At 44.1% G+C, this 23035-nt stretch overlaps 1 protein-coding gene across 2 annotated transcripts in view; it reads right to left on the reverse strand.

Annotated features, from left to right (window-relative positions):
* GLIS3 (GLIS family zinc finger 3) overlaps positions 1 to 23035 on the reverse strand; it is a 437296-nt gene that overhangs the window by 308466 nt on the left and 105795 nt on the right. The window lies entirely within an intron of this gene.

The following is a 23035-nucleotide window of genomic DNA, read 5'->3' on the forward strand; positions in this document are numbered from 1 at the left end:
TTTGTTTGCAGGGGATTTACCTACATGTTGCTGCCTTTTGCAGCCCTCTAGCTCTTTCCTGGGCTGTTTTACAGCCTTTTTAGTGCCGAAAAGTTCGGGTCCCCATTGACTTCAATGGGGTTCGGGTTCGGGACGAAGTTCGGATCGGGTTCGGATCCCGAACCCGAACATTTCCGGGAAGTTCGGCCGAACTTCTCGAACCCGAACATCCAGGTGTTCGCTCAACTCTAGAAATTAGCCTTTTTAAAATTCAATGTCTTTGCTCTGCCAGACAGAGTTTGCTTCTTATAGTTTAGGGGGAATATGATTATATTGTAGTCACTATTTCCTAGTGTTTTTCAAACAGTAACATTTGCAACAAGCTCTGCATCATTAGAAATTACCAGATCCAACTTCTACAAACTGGCCCATAAAGTGGTCCTGCAGCAAGTTGAGGAATCTTTTTCCCTTTGCGGTTGAGGCAGAACCATGACCCCAGTCAATGTTTGGGAAGCTAAAATCTTCCATTATGACCACTGTACCAGCCTGTGCACCCCGCTCTATTTGGTTATACAGTTACGTTTCTATCTCCTCTGTGATGTTAGGAGGTCTATAGATTACTCCAAGTATTATTTTTTCACAATATTTGAAAAACAAAATGAAGTATTTGACAGAATCAAAATTTTGTGTTTATTACCTTTTTTTTACTGTGTCGAGACAAACATATGAGATTTGTCATTGAAGGTGTGACAGACATTTGTACTTGACTCTTTGTGTTTCCTATATTCAAGCCTAATGTTTCAAAGGGGTAATGGCTGAATTGTAGTGTGAAGGCCAGTTGAAGAACACCATGCTGGTTATGTTCTCAAATTCCTCTACGAGGCTGGGCCAGGTTAGTGGAGGAGTATGGGATTTTTAGGCTCCATCTTGCCTTTGAAGAGCCTGAAACCATCTAAGCACCAGTCACCAAATGGACTGGCTGAAGGGCAGGATACATCAGATAACATTATCTAACAGTTAACCATAAAATTGGGCAGAGGAAATATATGGTGTGTTTGCCCAGGCAAAGTTTTAAAGAACCCACCTGGTTATGTGTGGGGAGAGAGTCTGTGTATGGAGCCATGATATAACATCAGAACACAGCTCCCTGGATAAAGGACTATAAGAACCAAATGCCAAACTCCACTGGCAGGAATACCTGAACCACATGTTTTAGGGACATGCATTTTGTTTTTATGTAATTCCTTTTTCTTTTACCTATCTTCGTATTGTTTGTCTATAACTGTAACTTGTATGCACTGTTGTAAATCTTAAATATTAAACCGTTAAAAGTTGTCCTGTCGATGAAAGTTATATTTAGTATTGCATTCTACTGTGTGTAAAGCAGTGTATTGGCTCGACTGCAGAATAACTAAGTGTGGTACCTCTTGCAGTTGCTGCGTGGTGGGTGGGAATAGTCCTAGCATAAGTAGTTGTCTCAGCAGGTAAGGGTGAGGTCCCCTAGAATAGAGCACTGTATCAGGCTTTGTATAGCCTAGGGCAGGAGTAGGCAACCTCCGACTCCCAGCTGTTGTGAAACTACAACTCCCAGTATGCATACTTGCTCTGCTCTTCTAAGAACTCTCATAGAAATGAATGGAGCATGCTGGGAATTGTAGTTTCACAACAGCTGGGAGTACCCCTGGCCTAGGGTAATCTGGGAATAGCCCTTTTATATTGGACCACAGGGCAGCAAGCATAGGCCTAGCCAAGGACTGAATGAAAGGTGGTGTCTGGTGTAGTGTGTCGTGACAGTGTCTATACATACAACATTTGGATACAGACAAATGCTTTATTCTTTTGTGTATATATATATATATATATATATATATATCTTTTCATGGAACAACACTGAAGATATGACACTTTGATACAATATAAAGTAGTCAGTGTACAGCTTATATAATAGTGTAAATTTGGTGTGAAAAACACTCAACACACAGCCATTAATGTCTAAACCGCTGACAACAAAAGTGAGTACACCTATAAGTTAATATTGCCAAATTGTGCCCAATTAGCCATTTTCCCTCCCTGGTGTCATGTGACCTGTAAACTATATATCTATATATCAAAATGACTGTAATAGGCTACTTTCACACTGGCGTTTCTGGGTCCGCTTGTGAGATCCGTTTCAGGGCTCTCACAAGCGGCCCAAAACGGATCACTTTAGACCCAATGCATTCTGAACGGATCCGTCCTGACTTACAATGAAAGTCAATGGGGAGGGATCAGTTTTTACTGACACAATATGGTGCAATTGAAAACGGATCCGTCCCCCATTGACTTTCAGTGTAAGTCAAAATGGATCTGTTTGCAAAATGGATCCGTTTGCATTATCATGGTAATGCAAACGGATCCGTTCTGAATGGATACAAGCGTTTGCATTATAGGTGCGGATCCGTCTGTGCAGATACCAGACGGATCCGCACCTAACGCAGGTGTGAAAGTAGCCATAGAAAGGGGGCACAATTTAAAAATATATTTTTGTTGCACTTAGAGCAAGTAAAAAAAATGGGAACAATTGTTTTCCATTTAAAAAAAATTCCGGAGTATAAAAAACCCCTGAAACTACAAAAAAAAAAAAAAAAGGCATATAAAGTAATATATCTCTAAAAATCAAACACACACATAATTTTAATTACCATTAAATTACCAAATTACCATAATTTCAATTACCAAGAGGTTTTCCTACTAAAATTATCACCTTTCAACAAGATTGGTGATCAATAATGTATCCGACTGCTGGGACCCTCCGCCATTCTGAGAATGAGGGGTCCCTGTGTCCCCTCTCTGAAAGGAGCAGGAGAGCACTCAATTTACTTCTATGGACTGACAGTCCCATTGAAGTGAATAGATTGATGGACCAACATGTGCACTGCCAGTCCATTTACAGAGGGCACTCAGGGTTGTCAAGGGGGAGAGGGAGTAGTCTATGGATAGCTTATATTCATATATTTTATATAAAATAGGAAATGTTTGCCCTCTCCAACCCTTAAGATTCAATATAAAAATATGTATGACATTGCCCATGAACATGATGAGTAGAGTTAAGCGAAGTTCTTAAAAATTTCAATCGGCTGCCTCGCCGAATTTTACCAAAAAATTCACTTAGTCACAAAGCACATTTCTTTGTAAGTAGCAGGGGCAATGACGGAAAATAGTGTTTGCGCCGCTCCCCCGTCACTGAACCACTCAGATGCCACATTCATTGCTAATTGTGGCATCTGAGATTAATATTAAGGCCTTTTTAAGGAAAAGGAAAACTTGCGCAGTACATGATGACATCATCACGCTGGCCGGCGTTGTGATGTCATACGTCACTGCACACGAGATTTTGCGTGGGATCTACAAGCAAGATGACCACAGCGGCCTCTTCCTGCTCAAATGGATAAGGTGAGTATGATTCTTTTTATTTTTACTGCCATTACAGGGAAAATTGATTAGTTACCACGAAGCATGAGGAAATTCGTATCGAAGTCCACTTCAGATACTTCCACCACTAATGATGAGTCCTTATCAATAAGTTAAAGGACATCTGTCAGCAGATTTGTACCTATGAAACTCTCTGACCTGTTTCATGTGCAGTTGGCAGCTGAAGGCATCTGAGTTGGTCCCATGTTCATATGTGCATGCATTACCGAGAAAAGTATAAGCAAGATGTTGCTGCATTTGTGGGAGGGGAGGCTGATTACAAGGCTATTCATACGTACCTGTGGGCCCAGGCTGGCTGATTACTAGGCTATTTATAGGCACCTGTGGGTCCAGGCTGATGCCGATTCAGCTGATTTCACTACCTCTGGGTCAGCTCTAGGATACAGCACCATGGTGTGGAGGCTCCTTACGGCTGGGCGACGGCAGAATGTCTCAGGAGGGCGCTAGTATTCATGGTAGGATCGGAGTTGTTTGCACGGGACCCACGCTGCGGTCCGCGACATGTAGCGCTCTGGGATGAAGCAGAGTTTGGGCGCTAATGGTCGAACGATGGTTGCTAGTATTGTTTGTTCGGCTATTCAGAGGCCTGGTGGGGCCATTGCATACAGTTATTGGGGTAGCATGTGTTTAGAGTAGGCATGGTTGTATGTTTTCTGATACCTGGTTTACATGCAGGGCGCGTGTCTGCAGTGGGCTCAAGCTATGCACACTGTGTTAAGTAATGGTAAATATGGATCAATGGTCGATTAAAAAAAAAAAAAAAAAAAAACCTGCAGCATTGTAGGGCAGCTTGTTCACATCTGGGTAAACAGCAAAAGGTGCCATGTGAATGCTGGCGCTCACGGTAGCATCGACCTTGCTGCACAGGACTTGCACTGCGGTCCGTGATTTACAGTGTTCTGGGACGAAGGGGGTTTTGCGCTAATGGTCGAATGATTGTAGTTAGGATTGTTACCTTCAAAATTACGTCTGTGTCTGCATTTACATTTTGTCCTATACACCATTCACTACTAGAGCTGCGCTCATACGTCCGCTGTTGCGTTACGTTAATACTCTGCTCACTTCAGATTGCATTCATACGGCTGCTTTATACCATGCTTTTCATGCTCTTACTCAGAGCTGTGCCCATACCATGTTTTAGACACCACTCACATCCAGAGCTGCATTCACCCACTTGTTCTTATATTACGTGTTATACTCTGCTCCCACTTGAAGCTGCATTTCTTTTCATTTCTACATCATGGTTACTCAGTATTCTTACTAGGGCAAACAGCACACCGCTCTGATACTACTCTTCCGATAAACATAGCTGCTTTCTTTTCAGGCTTACGTTTCTTTCCTTGGTGGTTTGTTACATTCCATAGGTCTACTTTTCTGTTCACTTCAAAAAAAAAAAAAGGAGGAATCCGCCATTAGAGTCTCACGCATGGCTTCTCCGTTTTTAGTCCCACGCATGGCTCCGCCATTAGAGTCTCTCACGTATGGCTTCTCCGTTTTAGTTTTACACGTATGACTCCGCCATTAGTCCCTAACGGGTGACTCCGCCATTAGTCCCTAACGGGTGACTCCGCCATTAGTCTCTCACGGATGACTCCGCCATTAGTCGCTCACGTATGGCTTCTCAGTTTTAGTTTACACGTATGGCTTCGCCATTAGTCTCTCGCGCATGGCTTCGCCATTAGAGTCTCTCACGCATGGCTTCTCCGTTTTAGTTACACGTATGACTCCGCCATTAGAGTCTCTCACGCATGGCTCCGCCATTAGAGTCTCTCACGCATGGCTTCTCCGTTTTAGTTACACGTATGACTCCGCCATTAGAGTCTCTCACGCATGGCTTCTCTGTTTTAGGTACACATATATGACTCCGCCATATGAGTCTCTCGCGCATGGCTCCGCCATTAGAGTCTCTCACGCATGGCTTCTCCGTTTTAGTTACACGTATGACTCCGCCATTAGAGTCTCTCACGCATGGCTCCGCCATTAGAGTCTCTCACGCATGGCTTCTCCGTTTTAGTTACACGTATGACTCCGCCATTAGAGTCTCTCACGCATGGCTCCGCCATTAGAGTCTCTCACGCATGGCTTCTCTGGTTTAGTTACACGTATGACTCCGTCATTTTCACAGATGACTCCATTAGTCTCTCACGCATGGCTTCTCCGCCATTAGTCTCTCACGGATGACTCCGCCATTAATCTCTCACGGATGACTCCGCCATTAATCTCTCACGGATGACTCCGCCATTAGTCTCTCACGCATGGCTTCTCTGGTTTAGTTACACGGATGACTCCGCCATTAGTCTCTCACGGATGACTCCGCCATTAGTCTCTCACGCATGGCTTCTCTGGTTTAGTTACACGTATGACTCCGCCATTAGTCTCTTACGGATGATTCCATTAGTCTCTTACGCATGGCTTCTCCGGTTTAGTTACACGGTTGACTCCGCCACTAGTCTCTCGCGCATGGCTCCGCCACTAGTCTCTCGCGCATGGCTCCGCCACTAGTCTCTCGCGCATGGCTCCGCCACTAGTCTCTCGCGCATGGCTCCGCCACTAGTCTCTCGCGCATGGCTCCGCCACTAGTCTCTCGCGCATGGCTCCGCCACTAGTCTCTCGCGCATGGCTCCGCCACTAGTCTCTCGCGCATGGCTCCGCCACTAGTCTCTCGCGCATGGCTCCGCCACTAGTCTCTCGCGCATGGCTCCGCCACTAGTCTCTCGCGCATGGCTCCGCCACTAGTCTCTCGCGCATGGCTCCGCCACTAGTCTCTCGCGCATGGCTCCGCCACTAGTCTCTCGCGCATGGCTCCGCCACTAGTCTCTCGCGCATGGCTCCGCCACTAGTCTCTCGCGCATGGCTTCTCAGTTTTAGTTTACACATGTGGCTTCGCCATTAGAGTCTCTCACGCATGGCTTCTCAGTTTTAGTTTACACATGTGGCTTCGCCATTAGAGTCTCTCACGCATGGCTTCTCAGTTTTAGTTTACACATGTGGCTTCGCCATTAGAGTCTCTCACGCATGGCTTCTCAGTTTTAGTTTACACATGTGGCTTCGCCATTAGAGTCTCTCACGCATGGCTTCTCCATTTAGGTTTATGGATACGACTCTGCCATTAGAGTCCCTCACGCATGGCTCAGCCATTAGTCTGCCGCGCAGGGCTTCTCCGTTTAGATTTTACACACATAAACTCCTCCATTCGAGGCCGGCTGCGTGGTCCCACCACAAGTAGGTTCCATGTCTTTTCTACCTTCAGACCCGCTCGCATGGCTCTGTCATCTGTGGCTCGCAATACAATTTCTTGTGGTGGCTCGTGTCATTAGAGCCTCACTCACATTATTGTTTTCTCTAACTTTTAATTTCTAGGTTGTTGGGTATAAAAGGAAATCATTCTTTTCTTTATAAGCCGTCATCCCGAGCCTGCCTTTGCGGACGTCACCTTCTCCCAGGCAGGCTTACGTCATCTACAAACTCGGGCTGAGGGTGTTGGTGTCCGGCCTAAGTCCTGGGTATCGGTCTGTGTTCCAGTAGGAGGTACAGTAATAAGGCGCAATTTACGAAGTCTGCCACGTCTAAAGACACGACAAAGCATATCACGACTACAGGCACAGTATACATAGTTTGTCACAACCTTAAGCTTATTTTCTGTTACGACTGCAGGTATTGTGTGTACGTTCTGTCCTTATTACAGGCAACGTTAGCTCGTTAATCGAAATAGGCATGTATTCCTGTTTGTGGTTCCCCAGGCCTGGTGAGTTTACACATTTCAATTAATCTACTACTAGAGTAAGACGGCGTACGCCATGTTCTAATTTTTGGCTCCTTTATAAAAAAAAAAAATAATAAGAATAAAAGTATGGCCTGGGGAATAAGTAGCGGTGAAGTATTTTGCCGCCAGGAACAGTTGGTGTCCTGTCAGGGCCCTTGGCGAATGTTGGAGTTTATTTAGGCCCTTCCAACAGATTCACCATTGTTTTAGTCTGCAGCTCTCAGTATTTAGTCCTTCTCGTTGTATGGTCACATGTTAGTATACATAGGAGTAAATCGTTTCTGGTTACCGGCCACTCGTTCAATCACGTCAGCATTAACCATCTCCAAGAACCATGTGCCGATGCACACGACAAAGAGGTAAGGTAGATGGAAGTCACTGTGTTATATACGCTTTATTTCGCACCTTCATCGTGAAAGGTCTTTTCGTTCAAAGTGGGTGTCGTAACGGTATGTATATATTTACTCTAAACTAAGGTCTGCTCTTTTTGGCCACTTTAGGCTGCCCTTCCATAGCAGTTATGGCATAATTCTACTGCTTGTTGTAGATAGGGTTAGGTAGGTTAGGTTCACCTTTCTGATAGCCGATCCGACCACAAATGATGTTTTAATATATGCAAATGAATCTCTAGGAAAAATAGGGGCATTGCCATTACCCCTAGAGGTTCTGCTGCATCCTCTTCACCTTGATTAACAGGGCTAGGTAGTGAAAATGTCATCACGTCTGGCTCTGTCAAAGTGCAGAGGGTGTAGCATCTGCAAAGAAAGCAGAGTCTCTAGGTGTATAGGTAATGCTCCCATTGGTCCTAAACACTCATTTGCTTTCTGTCACAGGGCGCCGGTTTCGCGCTCCTTCCTCTCTGCGTCACCGGCGCCCTGCGGTAAGTTCGGAACGAGGAGGTGCGCTGCGCCCTCGTCTCCAGATTAACAGGGGTCGGGGAGGACCCGGCCGTGCACGCCTCCTTAGCGTGGCTGGCGTCCTCCGCTCCCATGGTTATTGTAAGGAGTCTGAGCGTTTATACCTTGTGTATCTTCATCTGTGGCATTGCTGTTCTGGTTTTCGTATCTCGGCTCGTTTTTTGACCTCGTCCCTCGCTTGCTCTTTTTTGTCTTATTGCATCCCCTGGTATTTGACTCCTGTTCAGACTTTGACTTGCCCTCGCCTGCTCCCTTCTCTTATTGCTTCTCCTGGTATTGACTCCCGGTTTGTGCTCCGACCTTGCTTCTGCTAGCCCCCTGGTACCGTCTTGACCTCCTGATTTAGACCTTGCTTGTTTGACTTCTCTTTGTTTGTCTGTCTTGTTTGTCTCTCCCGCATTGACTCAAGTTAGGGATCGACCCCCAGTTTCGCTCTGTTACCTAGGACGGGTAAGTGCAAGTAGGCAGGGACAGAGGTGTGGGTGGAGTGAGTTTTGCACCTTTCCCCACCCCCTTCCCGTGACACATACTCACCTAAAGAATTATTAGGAACACCATACTAATACGGTGTTGGACCCCCTTTTGCCTTCAGAACTGCCTTAATTCTACATGGCATTGATTCAACAAGGTGCTGATAGCATTCTTTAGAAATGTTGGCCCATATTGATAGGATAGCATCTTGCAGTTGATGGAGATTTGAGGGATGCACCTCCAGGGCACGAAGCTCCCGTTCCGCCACATCCCAAAGATGCTCTATTGGGTTGAGATCTTGTGACTGTGGGGGCCATTTTAGTACAGTGAACTCATTGTCATGTTCAAGAAACCAATTTGAAATGATTCGAGCTTTGTGACATGGTGCATTATCCTGCTGGAAGTAGAAATCAGAGGATGGATACATGTTCTCCTTCTGTTTACGCCAAATTCGGACTCTACCATTTGAATGTCTCAACAGAAATCGACACTCATCAGACCAGGCAACATTTTTCCAGTCTTCAACAGTCCAATTTTGGTGAGCTCGTGCAAATTGTAGCCTCTTTTTCCTATTTGTAGTGGAGATGAGTGGTACCCGGTGGGGTCTTCTGCTGTTGTAGCCCATCCGCCTCAAGGTTGTGCGTGTTGTGGCTTCACAAATGCTTTGCTGCATACCTCGGTTGTAACGAGTGGTTATTTCAGTCAACGTTGCTCTTCTATCAGCTTGAATCAGTCGGCCCATTCTCCTCTGACCTCTAGCATCCACAAGGCATTTTTGCCCACAGGACTGCCGCATACTGGATGTTTTTCCCTTTTCATACCATTCTTTGTAAACCCTAGAAATGGTTGTGCGTGAAAATCCCAGTAACTGAGCAGATTGTGAAATACTCAGACCGGCCCGTCTGGCACCAACAACCATGCCACGCTCAAAATTGCTTAAATCACCTTTCTTTCCCATTCTGACATTCAGTTTGGAGTTCAGGAGATTGTCTTGACCAGGACCACACCCCTAAATGCATTGAAGCAACTGCCATGTGATTGGTTGACTAGATAATTGCATTAATAAGAAATAGAACAGGTGTTCCTAATAATTCTTTAGGTGAATGTATATTGAAACACTATTTTTCTCAGCAATACGAGCACATACGAGCATGAGACCAACACAGATGCCTTCGGCTGTCAAGCGCACATGCAACAGGTCATTTTGTTTAATAAGCACAAATCTGCTTATAGATGCCCTTTAAGCCTATGAACATACAAAATGAACTACAATAATTATTTCAATGAAAACTCAAAGAACATTTACATTTAATGAATTCATGTTTTTTAGACATGTGTAATAGGAAAAGAAGGAATAATTCCTTTTAAATTCATTTTGAAATGCTGGTATCTCCATATATCAGCAGGGGACCATATGACAGATACACTATCATGAGGGAAAAAGGGAAACTGAGTAAATAGGAAGCTAAATATTGGATAGTCTTGTATTTGTAGTTTTGTTTCCATTTTTCTATTCTTTAGCCATGAACACATCTTTACATTAATTCAGGCTACTGATGTCGACACAGATAAAAGCAGGATAATCACTTTCAAACAATGGCATCACATGTACACTGTAAAAATATTATGTCAAGACTGACTTACAATGTCACAGGCTGCCAAGCTGTGGTTGACCGGCCACACAATAAAATTAATGCTGTCAGAACATTTTCATTGAATAACATGGAGTGATTTTATGTGTATGTTTGTCTAGAAAGAACAATACCAGCTCAGAGCAAACCAGATTTATTATTTGTCCTGTACAGTAATTTCCGAGTTAAAAATATACTGTATATTGAAATCCAAATTATGCAAGGTTGATCTGTGAACTTTCTTTAATTAAAATACAGTATATACCGGTAACTAAATTTAAATGGCTGGATTAGTATTTTTCACGTGAATACGTCTACTGTAAACATTTGTACATGAAATGGAGGTTCCAAACTACTTCTAAAGTGAGATGGCTTGTGGTGTCACTCATACTAGTCAAGATTACTACCTGGTTGATGAGCAGTCGATTGGCAGTATAACTATATCCTGTGCAGATTCAGTATCCCTGGAAAGTTAAATTAGGGAAGTTGCAGAATTTCCTCTTAAAGCTCCCACAATTTTTTTTTTTTTCCTCTGGTCTATTAGAAAGGTAGATGATGCAAACCGTAGTGAAGGTAACCTTTTTACAGGTGGCTCTAGTAGTGAGTTACCCACTTCCTTGTGGTCCTCGGCTGAGTCATATGTAAGACACTCTGACTCTCCAGCTGACACAATGTCTTATGTGTGCACAGGAAGTCAGTTTCTCTGTTCGTTCCTATGAGACTGCCATTGAGTTTCTCACAAGAATGAACAGATAAGCTAACTTTCCTATCCACACATAAGACGCTGTGTAAGCTGGAGAGTCAAGATGCTGTGTCAGCTAGAGAGTCACACTGTCGGTCACATGACACAGCTGGGGACCAGAAGGGATCGGAAAACTCATATATAGTCATCAGTAAAAAAATTATCTTCATTATAATTTACATCATGTACCTTTCTAACAGGCCAGAAAATAATATATTTTATGCTTTTGCATATGGATATTCATTTTCCCAGTTAATGCTTTGTTCATATCTCCACCGGGTTTCAGCAAGACAGCCGACAGCTGGGATTTGCACTACATCAGCCAGCCGGATCTCTGAAATGGAGATGTGAATGCAGCCATAGAAGTTATCCATAATGATATCATTTCATTTTCATCTCATTAAGAGTAAAAAATTTGTGAGCTGTCGCCCCTTTTGAAAAGAGTTAGCAGAGTATAGCAGAGAGGTCATGGCCTTACACGGTGCAAAAAATGTATAATAAATTTGGCCAGGAACTGACGTAAATTATAGCTTATAGCTAGGGTACATTTGTTTTTCTGGCATACTGGGAGCCTTAAGATGAGAAAAACATTTTGAGGCCTGAGCTTCTATTTAAATTTCACACACTTATTGTATAAAATGCCACACTTAATAAATTCCAATGGTGTAACCACCATTAAATTGGCATTTAATATATATAATTCGTGGAACATAAGCTATGTTTCTAGAAGTTCATGCATGCACAGACTATAGCAGGGACTGTTCCTGTTCTAGCCCTGTTTCTTTCTACCTCCGCTGAAGATACCGTGGACAAGAGCCTTTCAACAATGCAGGCTGACAATTCTTCTCCCACCATACATGCCTGCAAGGACTGCAAGATAACAGCACTTCTGATAGTATTGTCCTCCTCTTTCATATTTAAAGAACAATGGTTCTAGATTTGTTACCCAGATTACATCGCCTGAATATGGTATGTTGGAGCAGTTTTCAGATAATCGATCACAAAAAATTAAGCTTCTGTCACAATATATGCCTTTTAGGGACAAGCAACTGAATTAATGGCTTTTCAGTAGATTGAGGAGTCAGACTGCATGTCTATGATCATAGGTTTGAACGAAATTCCCTAATCCGATATAACGTCAAAGCATGAAGCCAACCAACTGGTCTTATACTGAGGTTTCATTTCATATTTGGCTTTGAAAAGAGCGCAATGATTATTTTTATTATAAACAGCTTCTGTGACTTGTAACCAATCAAATACAGGTAAAAGGTAGTTTACGAAAGATGTGAACATGTGTTGCCTTTCAGAAGTTCTCATTTGCCATAGTGCATCTATCAACCCTTTAGTCTAGCTTTCCTAAAAGAAAAATAAATATATTACTTTATGGCTACAGGGGGTGGATTTTCATCAGTGAATATGTTGCGGATTTTGCTGTGGGTTTGCCACAGAAATCACCCACTGCATTAAAAAGGGTGAAATCCACAGTTGAAATCTACACAAAAAAGAAGAGCAGTGAGACTATGGAACTCTCTGCCTGAGGAGGTGGTGATGGTGAGTTCAAGAGGGGCCTGTATGTATTTCTGGAGTGTAATAATTAGGGGTGAGTGAATTAAACTCCACAAAGTGGAATTCGATCTACCGTATTTTTCGCCCTATAAGACGCACCGGCCCATTAGACGCACCTAGGTTTTTGGGGAGGAAAATAAGAAAAAAAATATTTTTAACCAAAAGGTGTGCTGTGGGTTTGGAACTAATGGTGGTCTGTGGATGGCACTATTACTGGGGATCTGTGGATGACTGACACTGTTATGGGGGGGATCTGTGGATGACAGACACTGTTATGGGGGGGATCTGTGGATGACGGACACTGTTATGGAGGGAATCTGTGGATGACGGACACTGTTATGGGGGGATCTGTGGATGACTGACACTGTTATGGGGGGGATCTGTGGATGACTGACACTGTTATGGGGGGGATCTGTGGATGACAGACACTGTTATGGGGGGGGATCTGTGGATGACGGACACTGTTATGGGGGATCTGTGGATGACGGACACTGTTATGGGGGGGAATCTGTGGATGACTGACACTGTTATGGGGGGATCTGTGGATGACTGACACTGTTATGGGGGGGATCTGTGGATGACGGTCACTGTTATGGGGGGGATCTGTGGATGACGGGCACTGTTATGGGGGGGATCTGTGGATGACGGACACTGTTACAGGGGGATCTGTGGCTGGCACTGTTACAGGGGGGGATCTGTGGCTGGCACTGTTACAGGGGGGGATCTGTGGCTGGCACTGTTACAGGGGGGGATCTGTGGCTGGCACTGTTACAGGGGGGGATCTGCGGATTGCACTGTTATGGGCTGGGGGGATCTGTGGGTGGCACTGTTATATATGTGCCATCCACAGACCCCCCCCCCCCAGCCCATAACAGTGACATCCACAGATCGCCCCCAGCCCATTACTGTGCCATCCACAGATCGCCCCCAGCCCATAACAGTGACATCCACAGACCCCCCCAGCCCATAACTGTGCCATCCACAGATCGCCCCCAGCCCATAACAGTGACATCCACAGACCCCCCCCAGCCCATAACTGTGCCATCCACAGATCGCCCCCGCCTCCTTCCCCCCCGCCCGCCAGTATACAAATATAAGATGTTATATTCATTTATTGGTTATTAAACATGCCCCCTCAGTCCTATTACTACCTTACATCCTAATTGCTTCTGTAGAATTCAGGCAGCCCAAGCCGGGCAGCCGGCGCGTCTCTCACTGACGTCACTTGCCTGCGCTGCCGGCTTCATTCAGGCACATGACAAGAGTTACGCTGCCGCCCGCCTGGCCTGCCTGAATTCTACAGATGCGATTAGGATGTAAGGTAGTAATAGGACTGAGGGGGCATGTTTAATAACCAAAAAATGAATATGACATCTTATATTAGTATACCGGCGGGGCTATACTACACTGACTGCACCGCCCCGCCGCTATTGCCAGCCCCCAGATCCTCCTCCCAGTCCCTCCCAGAGTCCCCGCTCGCTCCTACATCGCAGCTTGCGATGTAAAACGGCAAGCATTCGCCCCATAAGACGCAGCAGCATTTCTCCCCCATTTTGGGGGAAGAAAAAGTGCGTCTTATGGGGCGAAAAATACGGTAATTTCAGGGGAAATGAAATTCACCGCAAAGCTGAATTTCCTTGTGCTTCGTGGTAGCAAATCAATTTTCCATGAACGGCGGTAAAAAAAATAAAAAAATACTCACCTCATTCATTTGAGTGCGAAGAGCCGGCCACTGCCATCTTGATTGAAGATCTTGCACGAAATACTGGGCCACATGAGATTTTGCACTAGATCTTCAATCAAGATGGCGGCATCCGAGTCTTCGCAATCAAATAAGGCAAGTATGATTAAAAAATTTTTATTTTATTTTACATTGTATTATTGCTGTCAGATGCTGCAATCAGATATGAACGCGGCATCTCTACATAACTTCAGCGGCTCCACCAACTAAAGAGCTTATTACGACCGGCGTCTAAAATGCCAGTATTAATGAATGACCCTGTGAATGTATATATCTGTACACTATATATTGACATATAAGCATTGAAGGAAAAAAAATGGTGGACCAGACATCTCCTTTTTCAGGATCATTAGGTCAGATGCTTACTCATTTATTTATTAATTGTAGTAGATATTACCTGTCACGGATCAGCAGATGTGAACCCACTGTACTACTGACTGGCTGTACCTTGGAGGGGCGTGACTAAGCAACTACCTGGTCTTCGCTAGAGCCTCTGATGGTGAGGATAGACTTGGGCCGTTAGGGTAGTTGCCAGGTGCCACACCAGAGCAGTCTCAGAGTCAGTAGCAGCTGATCCAGGCGGACCAGAAGATACCTGAGATAGGTACCAGCAGTACAGGCATGGTAGGCAGGAAGGGTCGTTACAAGGAGCAACAAAGCAGGAACCAAAGGATGAGGCAGAGGCGTAGTCAGACAGACAGAAGGTCAGGGCAGGTGGCACAGGTAGAGGTCAGGCAATCCGGGTGGGCAACGGGAGAGACAAAGCAAGCAGGCAGGGATCAGATGATAAGCGGAGTCCAGGGATGAAGTATAGGTCAGGAACACAAGTGGTTGTCAAGCTCTTTAGCAACAGACTAGGACCTTGAAACTCAGGCATCTGGGAGAAAGGTTGAGCCCCTTAAGTATGTGTAGGAGAGCCAGGGTTGGTCAGTGAGTACCACCCTTAGAGCAGTGACACATGAAACCAGCCGAACTCATGCTGTGTCCAGGGCTGAATGGAAGCTTACACAGAGTGTCCCGGACTGCAGCGGTAACTGGGAAGCACTGGCCACTAATCCCCGAAGAGCACAGCACTTGGGACCGCGGTGGTAAGCAGGCGAACAGCATCGCACAGCAGTCGCTGTTACAGTACCCCCACCCCCCTTACGCCGCCTCTTCTTGAGTCCATGACAAGACAGAAAGCTCTTTATCATATCCATAGCATGAATGTTCTCCTGCGGCTCCCAAGATCTCACCTCAGGACCAAATCCCTTCCAGTCCACAAGATAGTAGGTCTTCCTACCACGTTTCTTGATGTCCAGGATGTCCTTGACTTAAAATACCTCGTCAGCATTCTCTGATACCGGAGTTGGAGTAGAATGAGCCGTTGAGAAACGATTAAGGACCACTGGTTTCAGTAAGGAGACATAGAAGGCATTGGGAATGCGGAGAGAGGGAGGAAGAGGTAGCTTGTATGTCACTTCGTTGATCCTCCTGGATATTTAAAAGGGACTCCAAGGAACCTGGGAGCAAACTTAAAACTGGGGACCCTTAAGCGGATGTTTTTGGAGGAAAGCCATACCTTATCCCCAGACGAGAACTGAGGTGGTCTCCTTCTTCTCTTGTCTGCATTTGTCTTCATGCGGGTCACCGCTTTGTTGATTCAGATCTTGGTGTCACGCCAAATCTTCAAAAAATATCTAAAAAAGGAATCCGCAGTTATCCCAGAAGATGCAGGTACAGGAAGAGGAGTACAAGGATGTTGACCAAAAACTACAAAGAATGGAGAGGATCCAATAGACTCACTAGTGTGGTTGTTATAGGAGAACTCTGCCCAAGGTAGCAGTTGTACCCAGTTGTCGTGTTGAGCGGAAACAAAATGCTGAAGATAGTTCTCCAATAATTGATTGACCCGCTCTACTTGCCCGTTGGTTTGAGGGTGATAACCAGAAGAGAAGTCCAGGTCAATTTCTAGCAGAGAGCTCTCCAGAGCTTGGATGTAAACTGGACTCCTTGATCAGAAAGAATGTGCCCAGGTAAACCATGCAGACGGAAGATATGTTTAACGAACATTATAGCAAGTTCCGCAGCCGAGGGCAATCCCGTCAAAAGGAACTAAGTTCGCCATCTTGGAGAAGCGGTCCACGACCACCCAACTAACCTTACATCCAGCCAAAGAGGACAGATCTGTAATAAAGTGGACTGCATCTCAATCATAGGACAATAATACTTTCAAGCTTTTTATCTATGATCTGCTCCAATATTTACTGCTACTGCTGTTTACTCCTCTCCTTATATTGATAGTTCTGTTTGACATCACTTGTCTTATTTACCTCATTGTTCCTATGTTCTTATGTGTATAAATATGTGACTCTTCAGATAATGTCATATACCAGTTATGAAAGTTTCTTATTTTGTTATCACCTTCCGGAATGGGCCATTTTCCTTTTTTTTTATTTTAGTTTTTTACTCCCAGCCTTCCCAGAGCCATAACTTTTTTTTTCTATTCACATAGCCATATGGGGGCTTTTTTTTTTTTTGCGGGACAAGTTGTACCTTCTAATGGCACCATTTACTGTTGCAGTTTCCAATGTAGTTAGGAAGTTCCGCCACAGTTTTATAACCTGTTCCCTTCATTCTTTGGGTCAGTCAGATTACAATGGTACCACATTTATATAGTTTTTCTTGCATTTTAATACTGAAAAAAATGAAACCTTTGGAAAAAAAATTTTTTTCTTTGCATCGCCATATTAAGATCCGCATAACTGTTTTACTTTTACATCTAAAGAGCTGCGGGAGGGCTCATTTTTTGTGGGGTGATCCATAGTTTTTATTGATACACTTTTGGAGTTTGTATGACTTTTTGATTTTTTTATTAAATATTTTGGGGGAGGTGAAGTAACAGAAATGGCTAATCAGTGATTTTGATATATATTTTTTTCCATTATGCAATTCAGTGTATGGAATAAATATTTTAGAATTTTAATAGTATGGGCATTTACATACGTGTTGATGCATATGATGTTTATTTTTTCAATTGTTTATTTTTATTTTTAATCTTAGGAAAAAACTTTTTCTTTTACACTTTTTAATAGTTCCACTAGGAAACTTGAACAAGCAATCATTAGATTGCTTCTTTCATAGACTCCATTGGAGTCTATAAGCATTTCACTATGTTCATATGGAGCCCTGCCACCGGCAGGGTCTCCATATGGACCTATCTGTGGCAGCCTTAGATCATTCAGGAGAACCGAGGCTGCCGCATTCACTACTAAGCTCCATAAATCCCTTCTAGAGGCAGCCATTACATGCCCTGGAGTCTGCGATTCCGGATATGTTATTTCTCAGGGGGCATGACCTTTCTGCTACATCTCTCTCCCTGTAACTGTCAGAGCTCCTAACCTAACAGTAGATACAGCTTGTGGCAGTTGAAGGATAGAACTGAGCAATCACCTCAGTAGGGACGCCTTTTTTAATGAAGTAAAGAGAATATGTCACGCGGCGCCAAAGGCGCACTCGGTCTCCCATCAGCCGCAGACCTGCTGCTTAGCTTCGGGAGTGAGGATCGGCTTTGCTAGCTGGGAGGCTCCCTGCTCCTAGGTCTGCCTTGAGCGCCGAGCTGATCACTCGGTGCTCGACTTGTCTGTCTGTCGGTCATGTGACGCTGGCCCACTATAAATACAGGCAGCCTGCTGGCCACAGGTTGCCTGTTAATTCTAGGTACCTGGCTATTTGTTGGACTACTGAATACTCACCTGATCCTGTTCCATGACGATCCTTTGCCTGCTCCTCCTGTACTGCGCATCCCTCCTGGTATTGTGACCTCGACTCTTTCCTGACTACTCTTTGCGGACTCCTCTGGTACTTTTCTACTCTCCTTGTATTTGACCCCGACTTCTCCTGACTATTCTTTGCTTAACCCTTTGTACTGCGTAGCTCTCTTGGTTCTGACCCGGTCCATTCACCATTTGACAAGGTCCTGCTAGCCTCACTAACCTGAGACCTTGTGCCTTCTTCTCCAGGAAATTCTCTCCCATGGAGAGAGACTATGACATAGGGAATAGGGAGCTGCTGGCTATTAAATGGGCATTTGAGGAGTGGAGGCATTTTTTGGAGGGGGCAAGGCATCGGGTAACTGTTGTCACTGACCATAAAAACCTAATGTTTCTCGGGTCTGCTAAGAGGTTGAATCCCCGGCAAGCCAGATGGGCTCTGTTTTTTACCCGTTTTGATTTCTCCATTACGTTCAGGCCGGGAAGTAAAAATGTGAAGGTAGACGCATTATCTCGGAGCTTCCATGCTTTTTAACCCACTGAGGCACCGCCTGAATCCATCCTGCCAGCAAACATCTTCTTAGGAGCTCTAACCCAGGATATCTCGGCTCGCATTAAGGCTGAACAACATCTGGCACCGGCATCCACCCCAACAGATAAGTTGTTTGTTCCCGTACAATTTCGTCTCCAGCTGTTGGGTGACTGTCACGATTCTGCCTTTTGTGGACATCCGGGTTTTGAGGGCACTAAGGATCTGGTTTCTAGATCTTATTGGTGGCCCATTCTGACCACGGATGTCAAGTCCTACATGTCAGCCTGTGAGGTTTGTGCCAGGTCTAAGACACCTAGGACTCGCCCTGCTGTTAACCTTCGACTCCTACCCATTCCCAGTAGACCCTGGTCCCATATCTCGATGGACTTTATAACTGACCTACCGCTGGCGGAGGGTAAGACTGTGGTTTAGGTAGTGGTCGATAGGTTTAGCAAGATGGTTAATTTCATTCCCCTGTCTAAACTTCCGAATGTAAAAACCCTGGCGTCTATTTTTATGAGAGATTGTTCGTTTACATGGTATCCCGGAAAATATTGTTTCTGACAGGGGTGTGCAGTTTGTGTCCAAATTCTGCAGGGCCTTCTGTCAAAGATGTAAAATATCATTAGCCTTAATCAGTCTGTCGAACAATTCTTGAGGTTGTATGTTGCTGATGACCAGCAATTATGGGTCAAATTCCTTCCGTTGGCTGAATTTGCTTTAAATAACCGTGTCAATTCTTCTGCTGGGGTCTCCCCTTTCTTTTGTAACCATGGTTTTCATCCCTGTTTTCATTCTGGGTCGTCTGTCTCCTTCTCTAACACTGAAGCGGATAAACTCTCCTCTGAACTGTGCACAGTTTGGGCCCGGGTTCAATCGAACCTAGAAAAGGCTCAAAGTTCTCAAAAACTCAAGGCCGATAGACGTTCCAAGGGGGTGAACTTTTAGGTTGGGGATAAAGTATGGTTGTCCTCCAAGAATCTATCTCTCAAGGTAGCTTCTAGAAAATTTGCTCCTCGTTTTATTGGACCGTATAAGATCACGGAGGTGATTAATCCGGTATCGTTTAAGTTGGAGCTGCCCGAGTCGTTCCACATTCATAATGTATTTCAGAAATCTCTACTTAAAAAATATTTTGAACCTGTTGTACCATTGAAAGCCTCGCCTCCGCCAGTTTTTGTTAGTGATGCTGTCGAGTATGTGGTGTCTAAGATAGTGGATGTCAGGAGAGTGCGTAATTCCTTACAGTACCTGATTCACTGGAAGGGGTATGGACCAGAAGAGAGATCTTGGGTACCCACCAGGGAGGTTTATGCTCCTAGACTTGTTCGAAAATTTCATTTAGAACAGCCTGAAAGGCCATCGCCTGATGTCTTGGGTCCGGTGGCCCCTCGTAAAACATTACGAACATTTGAAAGGCGCACTCTGTCTCCCATCAGCCGCAGACCTGCTGTTTAGCTTCGGGAGCGAGGATCTGTGTTTGGCCTCGTTCCCAGGGAGGCTTTGCTAGCTGGGAGGCTCCCTGCTCCTAGGTCTGCCTTGAGTGCCGAGCTGATCACTCGGTGCTCGACTTGTCTGTCTGTCGGTCATGTGACACTGGCCACGTCACATGACCCTCAGACCCCACTATAAATACAGGCAGCCTGCTGGCCACAGGTTGCCTGTTAATTCTAGGTTCCTGTCTATTTGTTGGACTACTGAATACTCACCTGATCCTGTTCCCTGACGATCCTTTGCCTGCTCCTCCTGTACTGCGCATCCCTCCTGGTATTGTGACCTCGGCTCCCATCTGACTACTCTTTGCGGACTCCTCTGGTACTTCTCTACTCTCCTGGTATTTGACCCCGACTTCTCCTGACTATTCTTTGCTTAATCCTTTGTACTGCGTAGCTCTCTTGGTTCTGACCCGGTCCATTCACGTTCCGTATTTTGTCTTGTCTGTCTTCCCTGCACATATCCTAAGTAAGGGACTGTCGTCCAGTTGTCCCCTGTCATCAGGACTCGTGAGGCAAGTAGGCAGGGCCAGGGGTGAGGGTGGAGCACAGTGGTTACTATCCTTCCCCCTGTGTGTGTGGACGTGACCGTTACAGAATATCTCACATCTAAGGTATTTTTTATAAAAAAGTAAATTAGAAAAATAACTAGTTTTTCACACTGAAAAAAAATTAAAACAACATTTAAAGGTGGCATAACCCCTCTTAACATATTTAGCTATGCTGTACTGACCACACACAGGACAGAGCAACAGGAAAAAACTGCTCCTAATATTGTCATTTTACAGTAATAGACAAAAGTTGTATAAAGAAACCTCAGCCAATTGGTTTTATTGTATTTTCTGTTATAACTCAGCGATTTTTCCTACAGCCTGAATATTAACGTGTTGTAATGATAACATCATAAGGAATCATTAATCCAAAGAATCTTGTAAGTGATGCAAACTCATTTTAAAGAAGCCATCGCAATTCTACTACATCTATATGGTGCATGTTTTCATAAATAACCCAATACCCGGATTTACGCCGTGATTATTATCCAACAAGGGATATAATAGACCATGTGGAATCCAATGCTATTCAAGCAATTCACATGAAACAATCATTAGAGCACTGCTATAACACAAAGGAGTCCTTGCAATTTATCCTCTGTTATAGCAACTGGGCACCTTTTGCTTTCTATGGCAACTGTGCATAGCAAAACAAACAGGATTTTCCAAAACGTAACAGCACTTGGTAATGGATTCTTAGCGTCCAAGGATCATTACACTTCAGTTAATTTTTTACACACCAGTAACAAGTGGTTACTTTGGGCAAATAAGATCTTCCTTTCCTAAGTCATCTGTGAAAGGCTGAATGGAGAGACAATGGAAGTGTCTCTAGGTACTTGACATTTGAAAGCCATATTATACTGAGAGATGCCTGACCTACAAGTACAATGTGATTTCTATCCTACACTTTCCACTGAAGTTTTATTCTTCCAGTGGATCGAGCAGCCATGTGCTTATTTAAAGTATAAAAACAGTATGATTTCATGATAAAGGTGTCAAAGAGGTTGTCCACTCCGTACAATCCCTTTTTGTAAGAAAGGTTCCCAAGAATAGGCTGATCTTAATAGCGTCCCTTACCTGGGACCCCCTTCTGTTGGGAAACCCAGCAGTATGTGTTCAATTTTCCTGGAGTGCCACGAAAGGGCAAATACATCATTACAAGTTGCTCTAGAAATCTGACTGTGTAATATAGGAGTAGACCATTGGCTTTGCTTCACTTCTGATTCATCTCCATCAGTATAGCATGAACCAAAATGTAAGAATGTAGACAAAGTGTCTCTACTGACATGGAAACCAGAACTGGACTGTTGTGGCTGCAGAGAAGGAGAAAGGGTTTTAGGGCAGTCCTATATTCCTCCAATGCAAATCATGATGATTGCACTTATGAGACAGCAAAGTAATAGCCAAATGTGAGCCTACAAAACCTCAATAGGTATACTGTTTGCACCATCTGCAATTAGGGTATATATGTACTGTTTAGGCCTCAATATTTCCAATGGTCTTAATCTTGCTTCAGCAACTTTTAATAACTTGAGCACCTTAACAGCCAGAAGCAAAGCTTATGCCTACCCTCTCGTCACACTGAGTGCCTTCACCCATGCATCTGACTACTGTTCTTTAACACAGCCTATTTCGCAAATGCTGGCCAGCATTACCAATCAATAATAATTTCGATTATTACACCAGGACCAGAATAGAAATCTACAGTGATGTTAAATCTACTTCCACCAACCTCCAGTAAGCCAATTTATAAATCTATCAACCTCCGGTAAGCCAACCCCTATATCCACCAATTTCCAGTAAGCCTAACTGGAGCTGCGTGCACCAAGTATTAGAAACAGCTAATATTCTGGGACACCAGGATTGGACAGAATGCACACCACTAACAAATATACATGCACTTTAAATACATCATTACATCTGGGCTAAATTTGACTCTCATTTTATGACAGTTCTGGGAATACATTTGCATTTGTGAACAATTACTTTTAATAGCAGACTCCATGAAGAATTACAATTCAACTCATTGGTTCTTTTGGTCTGTTTAAGATCTATAAACATTTCCAGAACCCTTCTTATGTGCCTATTGTTTCATAAATTGACTTTGTTACTCAACAAATGGACTGATACATCAAGCTACATTTCCAACAAGGGGTTGAATTTTATTTTTCATTGATAAGCTTAGCTCTGTGCACCCCAAACTTTCTACAGTTTCCATACACACGCCAATTTTTTTCTTCTTTCATTTGATCTAATTGCTGGCAAAAAAAATCTAGTTTTCTATAATAAAGCTTATAAAAAAATAAAAATAAATCATGTTATTGTGTCTCCATATTCTGAAAGTCATATGTTTTTGTTTTTTTTCCTGCCGATCTTTTTGAGTAGGGGTTCTCTTTTTGTGGAAAGAGTTGACGTTTTTAATGTTA

This window comes from Bufo bufo, chromosome 2 (assembly GCF_905171765.1).
Source record: "Bufo bufo chromosome 2, aBufBuf1.1, whole genome shotgun sequence".
Lineage (NCBI taxonomy): Eukaryota > Metazoa > Chordata > Amphibia > Anura > Bufonidae > Bufo > Bufo bufo.